Raw genomic sequence first — 19,030 nt, 5'->3', positions numbered from 1 at the left:
TCTACTTCCCATTCTCGTCAGAGTGATATTGATGCAGAGAGAGTTTCTAAGTTTCGTTAGTATCTTCTTTGAGTATAGAGGTGAAGACTTCAAACTCATAGTTGTCAAACTTAACATATATTTGTGAAAACTACATCTCTGGAGTAGAGGAAGAAGTGATTTCAGAGAACTTGTCTCGATGAGTGGAAGTAGAGATCTAAGTTACAAAGTCTTTACAAAGATAGTAGAGCAAAGCTTAGCTCAGCATACATAACATACAGACAGAGGAACATGTGACTAGGAAGTCACGTGTTGTCTCTGCAGGTTACAGGTCATGTTCTCAGACGAAGGCACTGTGACCTGTTTTACAAGACAATGCTTTTGATTACACAGGCAAATGCAAACCAGGGCGTCGCAGACATAACGTGGCAGCGTCTAGCTTGCGTCCTGTTTATTAGCTCTTATCACACTCCTTGTTTTCGCCAGTGACCCCTTGGGTCATGGGCTTATTTACATATATGGAATATTTGTCTATTAAATGTGATCATTACATTAAATGCTCGGTCAGCTACAAACCAAACACTGAACATTAAAGCTTAATTTGTATATGACTCATAGGAGTGTGATAGAGAAATTAATATGAATATATAGTTAGTCCTAGTTACCAGCAAGTGGTTAAGGAATGATTCTCGACTGATTATATGTAAAAAAAAAAAGATATATAGAAATACTCATAAGTAAAAGAATAATGCATGGAAGATAAAGATCCATGTATAAGATAAATGCATATGATATCATACTAATATTAAAGATAACATGTCATACATAATGATAGTTATATACTGTTAGTCATGAGAATACATACTCAACAGAAAGTACTGACGCACTGCTGATGATTGCATGACATAAGAATTACATTCTAAAAATCATATATGGTTAAATGGTACCAAAAATGTGATAAGATAAAAGGTAACTGATTAAGAATAGGTGCTACCTGGTTAGCATTACATGTATAAAATGATTCAAGTAAGATAATAGGTAACTGTTTAAGAATAGTTGCTACCTGATTAATAATGATTCAAACAAATTCAGATAAGTATGCACATCATATAGATTCCAGGTGCGTACACGCACTGACATATTGATTCGTGGAACTTCAATTGATTTTATTAGGTGCGCTACCAGATATATTGAATGATAAATGATAATTAAACTTCTCATACTCTACATATGGAATGCAATGTCTCGGAGTTTCCTGTTACACATTTAGGCAACGTTCAAACCGCTTTTCACACAAAACACAATTCCAAACAACTTTCCCCCGAGTCAAATGAAATGGCCAGTTTCAAGTGGCTCTAAAGTCAAACGCCTTAAGGGCAACAGGAAAATTGTCTGGGCGGGGTACGACGTTCTATTGATGATCCATCCGTGTTCGCCTCAACCTACGCCAAGCAAAGATGTTAGAGATGACTAAAACCACCACCAACACGCATGTCACAGCCAGCAGTGTGTAGAACCGTAGATCCTCGTCGACATGGTAAGTCCTAGAAATGTGGTCCATACTAGCCAGTTTTGATAGTTGATGGGCCACTTTTGCATTATATGGAAGGGGTAAAGCTGGGATGATAGTACTCGACCACGAAAAATTCGCGAAGTAAGCTCGTTCTCGTATGATGGTGCTAACTCCACACTGTCCGCGGCGACGAACATCCGTGAAGAGGCCATTGATCCGTCCGGGCATGCAACGTGAAATCCTTCCCTGTCGTATCGTATCCACGATCCGTTGTTCAGCCTGTAAGCGAACTTATACTCGTCAAAAGGGTAAAGTTGTTTCAGACATCTTTCACGTGTATGGAAGAGAGAGCCGTTTATCACTAGACCTAACTCGCATGAATCCCTTGATATATGGTGGAATTCAAAGGAGTCAGCTGTACAAACTTTATTGCCCATGGCATCTGAACAGTGAGTGAATCTATCAAGGTCTCTAATAACCGTAAATGTTTCCTTATTAGGGGAAATCAATACGTGTCCCGTCAGATTAGATATTACTGGTAATGAGTTATTCGTCATGAAAGTTGGGAACGGTGCAATTTTGTAAGATTACCAGGCATCAGAAGAATCAAAAGGAATGGTAATCATGATCCTGTAATTCTCAACACTTATTGATATTAAGCTATAATAAAATTCTATCTTATGCACGCCTAACAAAGGAACATAACCCAGTTTCTCTTGTCCGTTCTCTAAATTTAATGTTAAATCCTTAATAGGCTGAAGATGTGGCGACAGAACATCCTTTGTAGCTAGCGTGATAGCTTCCACATAGTCTTTTGATTTTTCAATAAAATGTGAAATTTTTGTACGGATATGGTCTACCTTAGAACTGTAATACGCTAGTGTTGCCAGCAAGTGTTGCACCTCCATCATCTGATTGATATTACTAGAATGTTCGTTCACCAAAGTCATAAGTTGATTAATTGATGATAATTGTTTACGAAGTTTGGAAAAAACTAATTCGTTTTCATGCTGCAAAAATTCAATTCTCTTATTCTGATCATTAATTTTAAGACGATTTGGAATTCCTAAACTTGCAACAGACCCGAAGACGTTGAGCGCAGCAAATATAAATGGGTTACGTCTTTCTAGGCTACTGTGCCGCACGGTCCACATCAGCAGATCACGAGCCAGACATTCTGCTTCAGCAGTTTTGTTTTGCAAGTCGAATGATAACATTTCTGCAACAGTTAGAGTTTGTGCTAGCGAAATCTCTGGATTAAAGGGAAAATGACGTTGATGTAACTGATTCAATGATTCGGCAAACCGTGACAAGTCGCTTTCTAGGTTAATGACATCATCTTCTGGCAGGAAAATCACTCGCAAATCAACTTCTAGAACTATATTGCTTGCTTTCAATTATAGAGCCATGTGTAAAATGTATATTTTTGTTTTAGCACTCTTCCCACACGACAAGAATGTCTGAACGAACAGTACCACTCCGAGCAATATAAGCTTCATGTTGGAAACCTGCAATTAGTGAAATATATGAAATTACTCATGTTTAAATTATCTACTTTTATACAAAACAGAAAAGATGTTTTCATACAAATATATATACATACTTTTATCATGCAAGTTTCATAGATACTTTTTATTAGTTATGTTTCATATATAGGCATACATAAATTTCTCTCTCTTTCTTTCTACCCCTTTTCTTAACTGCGAACATGAGCCAACGGTATTATTCTCACATCAGTAGGTTGGGATATGTTTTGAACTTTAAATCTGTTGGCCGTTAATATTTCTAAAATGCTAAACGGGCCTTCAAACTTAGGTGTTAATTTGTAGTTCAATCCCTTGCGTACATATACTTGTATGTAGACTTGGTTGCCTACTGTATATGTTTTAGTTGGCTTAGCGATTTTATCATGATTTCTTTTCATTATGATTTGTGATTCTTCTAAATTCTTATGAAGTATATTATATCGACTTACACTTGCTTCTATAACATCCCGTAGGGGATTCGATAAATGGTTTGTAGGCGTAAATACAAGGAAAGGTGTCCTAGCTGGGGTACCGTACAGTGCCTCGTGCGGCGACATTTTAATAGATACATGATATGAATGGTTAAGAGTACTTAGAACAGCAGGTATGGCAATATCCCTGGGGTCCATTCCCCCAAGTGTAACTCGTAATACGTTTAACACCTTACTATTTACCCTCTCAACTAATCCATTAGACTCTGGGTGGTAGATCATGGTATTGATTTTCTTTATGCAAAGGAATTCACACAATGAGTTAAGGAAATGATTGTTGAATTCTCCACCCGAGTCAGAGATTATCATGCGTGGAATTCCATGTTTACAAATGTAGCACTCGTAAAATTTCCTAGCGCATTCAATTGCGGTTTTAGTTTTTAGTGCTATTAATGCTTATTTCCTTGGTCTGACTCGTAAAACCCTGTTAATAAATTTAAATGTACTCTTTCAAAGGGTTGGTTGGGCACGGGATAGGCCCCCAGGCTGACAGGTGTCTTAGTGTGCCCTTTGTTTTTATGACAAATTTAACAATTAGCTATGTGTTTTTTTATATCTGTAAGCATCGTATGCCAATAAAACAATGATTTGGCTTTCTGTGACATGATAGAGAACCCTGGATGACCATGTAATGGATTGGAATGCAACCAGTTTAAGACGGTCGCTATAAGTGAGATTGGTACCACTACCTGGTCGTTAGTCACCTGCGGGGTGTTGCGGGTTTTCCTTGTCACGGATCTACACAGAATATTATCCTTAATTATATAATTCTACTGCGTATACTTCACATATTCCTTTTCCTTAGGATTCCCATTCAAAGCATCTATTATTTTCTTTAACTGCTGATCTTTTCTTTGTTCAGTCTGCACTAGTTCAGTGCTCCAACCTGGGTCTTCCTGTTCAGATACAGTTTTAACAATAGGCACGGATGTTGATATATCTACTAGTTCAGCTAATGGCTCCATACAAGATGGCGCGGGGTTGCGTGATAATGCGTCAGCAATGATATTTGCTTTCTTATCCTTGCGCCAAAGTCTTGAATGATCATATGCCACTGAGTTCTTTTGGGACTGTGACTAAAGCCTTTAAAGAAGTCGGTGAGGGGCTTATTGTCAGTAAGAACCTTGACAGGATAGCCGTATATTATGAACTTAAAATGCAATAATGAGTTAACAATAGCTAGCCCTTCCTTGTCTATTACTGCATATTTACTTTCAGAAGGTCTCAGTTTACGTGAATAAAAAGCTATAGGGAAGAACTGTTTGTCATATTGCTGAAGCAGTACCCCTCCTACCCCTTAGTCTGAGGCGTCAGTTGCAATAAAGAATTCCTTACTGAAATCAGGAAATTTTAAGATAGGTGAGCTGCATAATTCCTCTTTCAAGGTATCAAATGCCTGTTGATGCTTTTCAGACCATATGAAATCTATGCCCTTCTTCATAAGATCGATTAGAGGAGCGGCTATAATTGAGTAATTGCTTATAAAACGGCGGTAATACCCACTACAGCCTAAAAATTGCTGTATCCCCTTGACATTAGTAAGTATCGGAAAGTCACGAATAGCCGACACCTTATCATGGACTACCTTAAGACCTTGACTAGACACCGTAAAACCTAAATAGACTAGTTCTGTTTTGAAAAATTCACACTTAGTTATCTTTACTCTTAAATTATGCTGCCTTAGTCTCTGTAGCACCAGCTCTACTTTACGTAAATGTTCTTCTAAGGTATTAGAAAAGATTACAAGGTCGTCCATATAGGCATGTAGGGTATCCTCTAACAAGTCTCTGAACACTATATTAATAATTCTGGTGAATGTAATTGGGGTGCAACGTAAACCAAAAGGCATACGCAAAAATTCATAATGTCCCCTGGCTGTGCTGAAGGCGGTGTATGGGGTACTCTCTTTTTCTAAAGGTATCTGGTGAAAGCCTTTAAGTAAGTCCAAACTGGTGAAATATTTGTTCTGTCCTAACAAGGATAAAATATCGTCAGTACATGGCACTGGGAATTGATCGGGAATCGTTTCCTCATTTAAGCGATGGAAATCTACGCAGATACGCCAGGTTCGATCTTTTTTTGGTACGACGATTAAGGGGAAATTATAAGGGCTGTTCGATTTCCTAATGACTCCTTCTTCTAACATTTTACCTACTTCATCATTGATCTCATTCTGGAATTTCATAGGGAGTCGGTACGAAGGTACATAGATGACTTTATGCTTGTCTTTTAACCGTATTTGGTGTTCAATGACATATGTTTTTCCCAAGGATCCCTCGGTAGTGGAGGAAACATCATGATATTTAGGTAAAATATCAAGAAATTTCTGCTGAATCTCCTTTTCTTGAATATCTTTATTGATTTTACCCTTAATAGATTGTAAGAGAGATTCATCAACAACTGATTGAGCGTGATTCATTTCAGCAATGGTAAGAATGCGATATTTATAAACTTCCACATCCACGATGCGTTGATTTTTGTGGATCACCAAAGTGGTATTCAAATGATTGCAGACTTCAATGTTAACTTGTTGCTGTGAATCAACAGTGTAAATTGCTTGTGTTACAGACAGTCCGTTAATTTTCAGTGTCGGAAAGGATTAACATTTCAGATCCCGGCAAAGTCTTCTTTACACGCACTAATATATTCGAAGGTACGTTCGGCTCGAGAGTTTGCGTGCAAGCTGCTATTACAGGTGTGCGAGAATTCTGTTGGGTCACTTGAACAATGTCATGATTCATGAGACAAGTGATTGGTTCCTCAATGTACGTTACTGTTTGATTGTTTGTCTCTTTTTTGTCCAAAACTGATTTTAAGGTGTTAGAAGACTTAAAGAATTTTCCTTTGATATACACGCCGTGTCTGGCAGGGGCTAAGGTAATGTTTTGAATGCCCATAGACGGGTATCCTATAATTACAGCTGGATACATATCAATGTTTTGTACAACGATAAAGGTATCGGTAAACGTACGCTTACCCACCTTGTACTGAATATTAGTTACTCCTACTACACTTAATTCATTATTTCCAATACCCGAGAGCCTCACTCCGGACTTCTCAATAGGGAAGTTCGAAAACAACAGGTGATGAGCCCGCAGATCCATGATATTACGTGGACTACCAGAATAAAAAAACAGTGTGAAGGGTCGGTGCTCTAAATTTACGGCATGCAATGTAGGACGTAATTCATCTTTACTGATGATAGCATGTATATGGTGGAAGTCCATGGGGACCTGCACTGGTTTTTTGGATTTGGTCGTGTGGTTCATAGGAAAATTCTGTGTCTCGCATTGATCTTGTAGATGATTAAATTTGTTATTTGATTCAAAAGATGTTGATACGAATGACCCAACATCATTCTCTCCCCCACTGGACTTAATTACGTGGTATTTGCTTTGCTTTGCACACTTGGAAAATTTGACTGTCTCTGTGAGTTCGGGTTCGACGGCCCCGGAACAGAATTCCCTGAAGCACGATTTGTTTGTTTGTGATTTTGAACAGCGTTACTGTTTGCCTGTTTCTTCTTATAGTAATGAGGATTCTTCTTCTTATTATCATTGGCAACGGTTTGCGTGTTTTTTGGCATTCTGTTGTTGGTTATGTGAGAAGCAACGATTGTAAGAATGACTGGAGCTGTTATGAATTGAACAATAACACGTTCGACAGTCTCCAATCATATGCCCTGTGCGCGTGCAATTGTAACAAGTTACCCCTGCTGCGTTATTATTGACTATATTTACTTACTGTGGTTTACTTTCATTCTTTGCAAAAACTTGAGTAAGCAAGGGGTCGAGATCAGTGCACTTAGACATATGTTTTTTAATTTGTTTATATATGTCTAGTTCCGTACTGTCGGGCGCTAGCTTCTTGTCAAAACACCGTACCAAAGCTTCGGGCAACATAACTGTTATGCAGGTTAAATATGTGATCCTAATAAAATCTTTCACGGCCATATTCCTTCCCGTAACCCAAGTGGAATTATGCAAACTATCCTGATATTCATTCAGCCAGTCAGCAATTAGTGCCGCTCTCTCTACAACGTTAAGCTGAGTCATAGAGGCCAGATTGAGGATGTTCCTCAAAGCTAAAACTACGTCCAAGGCTTCTTCACCGCCATATATGGCACGTAATCTAATTTTAAATTCATCCCATGTATCCACCTCTTGGAAAGAGACACCTCTCAGGCACGAACCTGCATCTCCTTTAGCAAAGTCAATGAAACTTTTAGCTTCCTGTAATTGTACAGATGGGTCAGTGATGCATTTTGCTTTTAAATGAGCATCTATTGACGAGATCCAAGATTCGACACTTTGAGGCAAGAACCCGTTGACCCGGCCTTGAAAGGGAGCAATTGCAGACCTTGCGCTAACCAAAGTAACAACTGGGTTGGGTAAAAGGTTACTGGGTGCGGGAGAACTAGCTGCAGCAGTGGCCATCGTGACTATTGCTTTTTTCTTATCACTACGATTCCTAGCGATCCTATCGAAATATCTATATGAATACACTCGTCTACTGCGTAAACACATATGCAATAATTTTAAAATAAGAAAAAGAGAATCCGTAGTTGAAAATAGATTCCTGCAAGAAAGGAAGATTAAGACTAACGTATAACTCACCCCCAGGAATAATGGACGATCGATCTTGTGTATGGAGAACACTCACAGTCACACACCAAAATGAATAAAGAATTGTACTTAGCTGTGGTATTTAAGAGGAAGATCATAGTGTTTTGATGATGTCACAGCCTCGCCTTTTCCCGTCCTGCTCTGCGGTTGACCGATATCTCAACTCGCCTTCTGATCATGCGTTGCTTGTTTGTTGAATGATTCGGTTCTCGTTGCTGCAGACACGTCCGGTTTGTTTCTTGAAGATATGTGATGAAAGACGTTCACTAAACGATGCTATAGCCTCTTGAATGCATCTTGATGAAGGACATTTCTTAGTGTTCGTAGGATGCTTTTTGTTGCCTCTAAGTTGCTTGAAGATCCTCTTTTCTCTGTTGACTTCTGATATATTACATTTTCTATGATTCGTTAAGCTTCGGTTGACATAGAGACGTCACACTGCCACCAGAATATACGGGATACACCTATGTATAGAAAGGTGTCCCATTGGATGTTATAACCTGCGATGTTATACGCAAGTATCTGTTTGTCTACTTCCCATTCTCGTCAGGGTGACATCGATGCAGAGAGAGTTTCTAAGTTTCGTTAGTATCTTCTTTGAGTATAGAGGTGAAGACTTCAAACTCATAGTTGTCAAACTTAACATATATTTGTGAAAACTACATCTCTGGACTAGAGGAAGAAGTGATTTCAGAGAACTTGTCTCGATGAGTGGAAGTAGAGATCTAAGTTACAAAGTCTTTACAAAGATAGAAGAGCAAAGCTTAGCTCAGCATACATAACATACAGACAGATGAACATGTGTAAGTGTTACATAAGTAGAATATATGGAATGTTATTCCATATATATAAAAAACTTAAACTATGATTAATTAAAACCAGTGACCCAAGAGGTCAACCAGATTGCTTGTAGGAATGGGATCAGACCAGAGACGATAAAGTATGCTAAGATGATGTATACAATAAAGTAGGCAAAGATGACGTGCCGTCACCTGTGGTCCTTCATTTGTTTTGAAAACATTAGTCCAAGCTTCCTGCTTGAGACAACTACCGCGACCTATAATTCAAACGGCCATTTGTGATTTGTAATCTATGTCATCTGTGTGTATGTTCGTATGTTCGAGCTACTGTCTGCTTCCTTTATGATTTGTAAACGAGATTGTAGTCAGATTTGAATTAGCCATCATCATTGGCAGACCCGTACGAATTTCCTCTGATCTTCATCATGTAATCTCAGAGAACAGAAATATTTTTTGAACTCAGTGTTTTCTACTAGAACCTCACATCAGAAAGAGATTGAATGAAGTTATAACTATCATCATGAGTTTAACATATCTCCGTCGTCATAACACAGGAAGATATTGACTTTGTAAGTTATCATCAAACCCCCAAGACACTCCAATGAGTATGGAAGTGCATAACCAACCGACTTAGTGTAAGATTATCGCAAGTCTAACATAACCTCACAGGGCATTATTATACAAGGCAACAGCCCTTACATTGGTGGCAGCGACTTCAGAAAACAACCAGAACTCTTCATCATCTTCCGAAGAATAACGAATAAAGTATCTTATCAGAAGTCAACGACGACGAAAGCAACAGATTCTTCAAGTAACTTAGTATCATCGTTTAGTGAGCGACTTCAGAAAACAACAAGAACTCTTCAACGTCTTCCGAAGAATAACGAATAATGTATCATATCAGAAGTCAATGACGACGAACGCAAGAGATTCTTCAAGCAACTTAGTATCATCGTTTAGTGAGCGACTTCAGAAAACAACAAGAACTCTTCAACGTCTTCCGAAGAATAACGAATAATGTATCATATCAGAAGTCAACGACAACGAAAGCAAGAGATTCTTCAAGCAATTTAGTATCATCGTTAGTGAGCGTCTTCAGCAGTGCATAACTTCAAGAAACAAACCAGACGTGTCTTCTTCCTACAGCAACGCAAGCTTCGTCTCTCATTAGAATCATCCAAGAAAACATCGTTTATTGAGCGTTTCCAGCACTTCAAGAAACAAACCGAATGCGTCTTCAGCATCAGATCTTCAAAGGACACGAATCATCCAAACAACGCGCACAGGGGAAACTCAAGCCAAAACCAGGTCATCCGCTAAACAGAGAAGGAGGGCCAAGGCCGTATTGAAACACCGTGACTTCCCACAAAATCAAGCTAAGTACAATCATTTTTTATTTCTGAGTAACTTTGAGTGTTTCCTTTGCAGGTCGAATTTTCGTTATTCCTGTGGCTGAAGTTACGAGACATTCTTAATCTTACTTTTTTACAGAAATTATCTACATCATTGGGATTTCGCTACTGCAAGTTTTATCTTTGAGTTTCTGTTTCCAGAAGTTCCCCTTAAATATCATAATCATATACTGTGTTAATTTTATCATTTTGGGTGATTATTAATTCTGTACGTAACAAATCATATTAAACATTGAATATGCGTTTATGCAGTGGACGTCTGTATTTATACAGATGCATGGATAGGGTAGTTAGGCACCGTAGTGATAAGAAAACACACAAAAACAAATGGAACACCCGTACAAATCTAGATAAATTAGAGGTAACACTATTTCGGGTCAGGACAATAAATGCTCCTTTGCAAAGTCCCGATCACAGTTTCAGCCTTTAGTTATGCATAAAAAATCGAACCTCAATGACTCAACTTAACTTTAAAAAATACGGCTGGATTGCAAGGAATAACATGTCTGTAAAAACTTTCATTAAATTAACATACTTAACATTCACATAAACAAATTAACAAAACGTGTTTCAAATTTTTAGCAAAGAATGAAAGTACATATAGTTAATAATAACGCAATAGATAACTTGTTTTAATAGTAATCGCTCAATTCTTTATAGTTCAAGTCATTCATACGTTCGTTGCTTTATACGTAACTAACAGCAACATAATGCTAAAAACACACAATACGTTGCCGATGATAATAATTATTATAAAAAGAAATAGGTAAACAGTAGCCCTAAAAATCAGAAACAAACAAATTGTGCTTAAGCAAACTTGGTTACTGTGTCATCTAGTCAAATGGTCAGGGTCAGTCAAATCTGCCGAGTGTTCAAAGCAAAGCACATTCCACATTAAGCGACTCTAGCAGAGCGGGAGAGCTATGTTGGATCATTCATGCCAATACCTTTTTGAAATAAAAAGGAATTTTCCTATGAATCACACGACTGTATCAAGTAATCAGAGCAGGTTCTCGTAATTTTAATACAATAAGTTATTATAAGTAGTGGTGGATTAAGCCCAACTGTACGCGCCGTAAAAATGAGAATATCTTGTTTTTATTCCTTTAGTCCATGTAATATCCTGATTTACGGACTCACCGTTTGTTGTTCGAACTTCCCTATTGAGAAGTCCGGATAAGCGAGCTCTTACAGATACCTATATAGTTATAAATGACATTGATTTATATCTAGCGTAATTGTAAGATATCCATCCATGGGTATACAAAACATTATCTTACCTCCTGCCAAATAAGGCGTGTTTATCAAACAAAAATTCTATAAACCTTCTAACATATTAAAATCCGTTTTGAACAAAAAGAGACAGTTAATCAAATAACTTATATAGAAGAACCAATCATTTGTCTCATAAATCGTAACATTTTTCAAAGGACCCAACAGAATTTCCCCACAGCCGCAGTCGCAGTTTGCACGCAAAATCTCGAGACGCATGCACCCTCGAATGTCTTAGTGCGTGTAAAAAGACTTTGCTGGGATCTGAAATTTTAATCCTTCCTGACACTCTGAAAAATGATTTCCGCGAACAAAGCCCTAGACACGGTTGACTCGCAGCAACAAGTTAAATCTAGTGATCCACAAAACTTATACATATCGTGGATACAGAAGTTATAAATATCACATTTTTATTGTTGCAAATTTGTAATCATGCCCAACCAGTCGTAGATGAATCCTCTTATACTCTATCTAAAGTAATATCTGTAAAGTCATTCAAGCAGAGGTGATTCAGCAGAATTTTTTTATCTTTTATCTGAATACCAGGATGTTTCTCCACTAGCGAGTGATCTCTGGGGAAAAACGGATGTCATTGAACACAGAATACGGTCTAAGGACAAACATCATAAAGCTATATACGTACCTTCGTATAGACTCCCAATGAAATTTCAAAGTAGAGATAAATGACGAAGTTGAAAAAATGTTAGTAATAGGAGTTATTAGGAAATCAAATATAATTTGATTTCCTATAATTTTTCCCTTAAAAGATCGGACTTGGCTTATCTGCGTAGATTTCTGTTGCTTAAAAGAGGAAACGATTCCTGATCGTTTTCCAGTGCCATGTACCGACGATATCTTATCTTTGTTAGGTCAGAATAAATTTTTCACCAGCTTGGACTTACTTAAAGGCTTTCATCAGATACCATTAGCTATGTGAGTGTACCTCATACACCGTCTTCAGCACACTCAGGGGAACATTATCAATTTTTACGTATGCCTCCGGCTTACATTCCGCCCCAATTACAATATAGTGTTTGGAGACTTTTAGGGGATACCCTACATGCCTATATGGTTGGTCTTGTAATCTTTTCTAATACCTTAGAAGTACATTCACATAAACTAGAGCTAGTGCTGTAAAGACTAAGACAAATAATCTCAGAGTAAAATATCTAAATGTGAGTTTTAAAAACCGAACATGTTTATTTAGGTTTTATGTGTCTAGTCAAGGTCTTAAAGTAGTCCATGGTAAGGTGTCGGCTATTCATAACTTTCCGGTACCTATTAACGTAAAAGGGGGATACAGCACTTTTGCGCTGTAGTGGGTATTACAATCGTATGTAAATATGTAACTCTTCAATCATGACAGCTCCTTTAACAGATCTTACGAAGAAGGGCGTAGAGTTATTATGGTCTGTAAAGCATCAAGAGGCGTTCGATATCTTAAAATTGTAATTATGCAGTTTGCCTATCCTAAAAATCCCTGATTTAAATAAGGAATTTTTTTTTTATGGCAACAGACGCCTCAGACCAAGGGGTAAGAGGGGTACTACTTCAGCAATATGATAAACAGTTCTTTCCTATAGCTTTTTATTCACGTAAACTAAAGCCCTCTGAAAGTAAATATGCAGTAATAGGCAAGGAAGGGCTAGGTATCGTTAACTCACTAGTACATTTTAAGTTCATAATCTACGGCTATCCTGTTAAAGTCCTTACTGACCATAAGTCCCTTACCAAGTTTTTCAAAGGCTTTAATCACAGTCCCAAAGGAACTCGCTGGCATTTGATCATTCAGGTCTATGGAACCAAGTTAAGATATCTACCTGGGAAAGCAATTATCATAGCTGACGCATTATCCCGCAATCCCGCACCATGCTGCAAAGAACCATTAATTGGACTAAAAGATATAGAAATATCCGTGCCTATTGTTAAAACCGTATCTAAACAAGAAAATTCATTAACCCAAGAGATCGTGAACATTGAATACCTGGGTTGGAGCGCTGAACTGTTACAAACTGAACAAAGCAAGAGTCAGCAGCAATAAGCAAAACAATAAACACTTCGAACGGAAACAAGGGTCAGCAGCTAAGCAAAACAATAAACACTTCGAATGGAAACCCTAAAGCAAAAGTATATTTAAAGTATGTGTATCAGAATTATGTAATCAAATGTAATATTATATGTAGGTTCGTGATGAGGAAAACCCGAAGAACACAGTAGGTGACTAACGACCAGGTTGTAGTAATCTCTTTCATACCAATCGTCCTAAACTGGTTGCATTCCGTCATCCAGGGTTCTCTATTATGTCACAGAAAGCCAAAATCACTATTTTACTGGCCTACAATGCTTACAGATATAAAAAGCACATAACTAATTATAACACGTGTCATGAAAACAAGGGACACACTAAGACACCTGTCAGTTTAAGGGCCTATTCCGTACCAAATCAATCCTTGAAAGAATACACGTGGAATCATTAACAGAGTTACGAGTCTGACAGAGGAAATAAACACTTCTTAGTGTTAATAGTTCCCTTGACACGTTATATAGAATTAATAGCATTAAAAAACAAACACTGCAATTGAGTGCGCTAGGAATATTTATGAGTGCTAAATCAGTAAACATGGAATTCAACACATGATAATCTCTGACTCGGGTGGTGTAATCAATACTAACCTCCTTAACTTGTTGTGTGAATTCCTTTCCATTAAGAAAACCAATAATATATTTTGTCACCCAGAGTCAATCGGTTTGGTAGAACGGATAAATAAGAGTGTCAATGTCTTACGAGTTACACTCGTGATATTGGATCCGAACTGGATTATAGCGGTTCTTGCGGTTTTAAATACCTTTATCATTCATATCTTGTATCTATAGAAATGATACCGCAAGTAGCCTTATACGGTACGCCGCTAGAACACTTTTCCACATATTCAAGCCAACCATTAATTTAGCAAATATATATAAAAAATATATAAATAAATAAATAAATAAAAAGTATGGATACAAGTGGAGTCGATATAATATACTCCGTAAGAATTTGGAAGGGTTACAAATTATAATAAAAAAGGAATCACAATAAAATCAATAAGCAAAACGTAACCATATGCAGCAAGTGTTTATAAAATACCCAAATATATATGCGTGAAGATTTGAACTCTAACTTAACGCTTTAGTTTAGTAGTCCATTCAGTATTCTAGGGATATTGACGACAAATAAGCTAAAAGTTCAAACACATATCAAAACCTACTGGCATATTGTCTGTCCCGGTAGTTTATATTCGTAGTCAATGAAAAAAATAAAATAAAATAAAATAAAAGAGATTTTAAAGTCAGGAAGTCTAAAAGTGAAAATGTATATCTATGTGAATGATCCTAAATGGATCTTACAGGGTAAATAATATATATAGAATTTGTATGGAAAACCTTTTCATTAGTTTGAATAAGGAATATCTAATTTAACATAAGTAATTACATACATTTTACAATCTTGCAGGTTTCCAACATGAAACTAATATTATATTGTTCAATTTTGGTACTGTTTTTTTTCGGACATCCTTCTCATGTGGGTGGAGTATTAAAACAAAAAATATCATTTGAAAGTACTAAAGTCGTATTTATTACAGCAAGTAACGTAACTCTTAAGCTAGCTGAGCAATCTCCTACCAGGTGATGAGGTCATCAGTCCTGAAGGTGCCTGGCGCATTTGCCGAATCATCATTGTTCCTTTTAACCTCAATAATCTGCTTGCACAGGCTTCATCTGTAGTGTGTGTTGTTTCGTGTTTGCAAAAAACAAGCCAACTGGAGAGGAATGCGTAGCACGAACTTCTCATGGGCATGGCAGGTCTTTAGGTACAAGTGTCTATCCGTGTGTGCAATGCAACTTTAGTTAAGGAATTGCAATCGTTTTAAAATTAATGAACAAAATAACCAAATAGAATTTCTATAACATCAAAATGAATTAATTTTTTCTGAACCTCATAGACAATTAGAGTCAATAAATCAGCTTATGGCATTGGTAAACGGACACTTAGAAGTATCAGGTCATGGATATGAAAAATTTACTTGCAACATTAGCCTATTACAATTCAAGTAAATCACATTCATGGGAAAATGTCACATTTTCTTGGAAAACCCAAAGTTTATATAGAAATTAGTTACATAGTGAGTTCTTTCGTAGCATCTCCTGCCTAAAAATTAACCTCAGAGGATGCGCGCGAGAAAAATTGAATATGAACCTTTTGTTAGGGGAACATAGGATCGGATTTTATCACAGCTTAATTACAGTAAGCGTAGAGAAATACAGAATCATGATTAATATTCTCTTTGACTCTTATGCTGCCTGGCAATCTTACAAATAGCTCCGTTTTCCACTTCTTTGTCTAGTAACTTACTACCAGTAATATCGAATTTTCTTTGGGATTCGTATTGATATCTGTTAATATGGATATTTTTTACGGTCATCAGAGACCTGGATAGGTTCACTCATTGTTATAAAGCCATGGATAAAAAAGTTTGTACAGCTGACTCTTTTGAATTCCATAAAATATCAGCGAACTCATGTGGGTTAAGTCTAGTCCTTAACGGCTTTCTCCCTCCCATATTTGGATGTTGTCTGAATTTACTTTGCCCTTGTGACAAGTATAATTTCACTTATAGGCTGATTAATGGAACCTGGTTACAGTATCCTGCAGTACGAGAGTTTCACATCGCATGCCCAGACAGTTCGTCTACAACTTCAAAAAAAATCGTTCGTCGCTGCGGACGACTGCAGTCAAGTAACAACCGCCTACAATGTGAAGAGAATAAGCACCTTCATAAGTGAACAAGCTTATTTCGTGGACTTCTTGGACCGGCACCCGTATCCCGTCGTTAATCTCGTTTTTAATGCAGAATGCTGTCGCAATCGCAATCGACTACAAGGGGACATACTTCCGACAATTACGACCAAGAGGATATTCAACTCTACGTTTGCTGGTGAAGGACTCGTGCTGGGGATGATTTATTCATTGCGAACGTATTCGTATGGCATAGGATGTAGAGGACAAGTATGGGCGCAAAATAGAACGTCGAACCCTGCCCAGGCAATTCCCCTTGTTTTAACCATTTGGAATTGGCCATATCATTTGGCTATAGGTGGTTGTCTGGAACTGTGTAATGGACGAAAAGCTGTTCAAATGCTAGTTAAATGTGTAGTAGATGTATCCTCGGCCATGTATCTCAAATATAAAGTATCAGTAAAGAATCAGTATCACAATCATGTATCTAAGCATGCTTTATTTGAAGAATATAGAAGTTAATCAATGAATCGAAATATATCTGTGCATGTACGCACTAGGAATCTATTTTAAGTGCACCTAGATTAATCACTTAGATTAGTCATTTATGTTAATCAGTTGTATTAAATGCACATATATTGATCATAATTATATGAACCCATATATATATATGTATAAATAAATCAGGTAGCCTATAATCAATCTGTTACCTTTTATCTTACCAATAACTGCAGTTAGTATATGGGTCAATGAATCAGCATAAAAATTAATAATTTTTATCAATTCATATATGAATTTTTATCTGTTAAAATATGATTTTTATCATGTTAATCTTTATTCTATGCAATTATCAAAGTACATTAGTATTTTCTGTAGCATATGTATCTTAATGAGTTGAAGTGAAAAACTGTATCAGTATATATCACGTGATCACTATTATTTACGAATATCATCAAATGCATATGTCTTATATCTTATTACTTGAATCTGTATTTGTGTACACCATGAATTTTTTTTTACTTATAAGTATTTTCTATATATCTATATATATTCACCATAATGTCTGTATCACACTCCTATAAGTCAAAAGAAAGTCAAGCTTGAATAATATTCAGTGGTTGGTTTTGTAGCCACCGAGCATTATGTAAGTGTTACATAAGTAGAATATATGGAATGTTATTCCATATATATAAAAAACTAAAACTATGATTAATTAAAACCAGTGACCCAAGAGGTCAACCAGATTGCTTGCAGGAATGTGATCAGACCAGAGACGATAAAGTATGCTAAGATGACGTATACAATAAAGTAGGCTAAGATGACGTGCCGTCACCTGTGGTCCTTCATTTGTTTTGAAAACATTAGTCCAAGCCTCTTGCTTGAGACAACCACCGCGACCTATAATTCAAACGGCCTACGTGATTTGTAATCTATGTCATCTGTGTGTATGTTCGTATGTTCGAGCTACTGTCTGCTTCCTTTATGATTTGTAAACGAGATTGTAGTCAGATTTGAATTAGCCATCATCATTGGCAGACCTGTACAAATTTCCTCTGATCTTCATCATGTAATCTCAGAGAATAGAAATATTTTTTGTACTCAGTGTTTTCTACTAGAACCTCACATCAGAAAGAGATTGAATGAAGTTATAACTATAATCATGAGTTTAACATATCTCCGTCGTCATAACACAAGAAGATATTGACTTCGTAAGTTATCATCAAACCCCCAAGACACTCCAATGAGTATGGAAGTGCATAACCAACCGACTTAGCGTAAGATTATCGCAAGTCTAACAAAGCCTCACAGGGCGCCTTATTATACAAGGCAACAGCCCTTACACATGTGACTAGGAAGTCACGTGTTGTCTCTGTGGGTTATTGGTCACCATGTTCTCAGACGAAGGCACTGTGACCTGTTTTACAAGACAATGCTTTTGATTATATAGGCAAATGCAAACCAGGGCATCGCAGACATAACGCGGCAGCGTCTAGCTTGCGTCCTGTTTATTAGCTCTTATCACACTCCTTGTTCTCGCCAGTGACCCCTTGGGTCATGGGCTTATTTACATATATGGAATATATATGTCTATTACATGTGATCATTACAAATGCACCTTAAGTCCATTTATCAAAAACGAACCTCTTGAAAGTGGCTGGAACCCAGTTGCTTTAGTAAGCTGATTAACACTTACAAATTTTTTCATAAAAGTTTAACTACCAAATTAAATGAGAATATATTCTGTAAGCACGGAGTACTTCTAATTGCTTTTCACCAGGCAATCATCATCGTTTTTCCCAGTTAAGACTTAACCTTAGCACTTCAGATAACAAAAGTGACTGACAGGTGATCCACTGATTTAAGAACACAGTAAAATTAGGGCAAGTGTTTATGGCACTCCACAACCAGACATACCCAGAATCTTGTAAGTTCTTTTTAGCGTTATACAATCACAGGAAGAAAAGATGTCTGGCAATGTAACCGAAGATCAACACTTAATGACACTTATTTCCAAAGCTTCCCTTACCAGCTGCCGAATGAGACATCAAGAACACTTCCTCAAAATACATCAGCTGATGAAAGGAACATCTTGCTGTTGAGTGTTGAGAGAGGAAGTAACCTAAACGACATGCTA

The sequence above is a fragment of the Macrobrachium nipponense genome, chromosome 13 (genome assembly GCF_015104395.2).
Source record: "Macrobrachium nipponense isolate FS-2020 chromosome 13, ASM1510439v2, whole genome shotgun sequence".
NCBI classification, from domain to species: Eukaryota; Metazoa; Arthropoda; class Malacostraca; order Decapoda; family Palaemonidae; genus Macrobrachium; species Macrobrachium nipponense.
Note: the sequence above shows the minus strand (reverse complement) of the source record.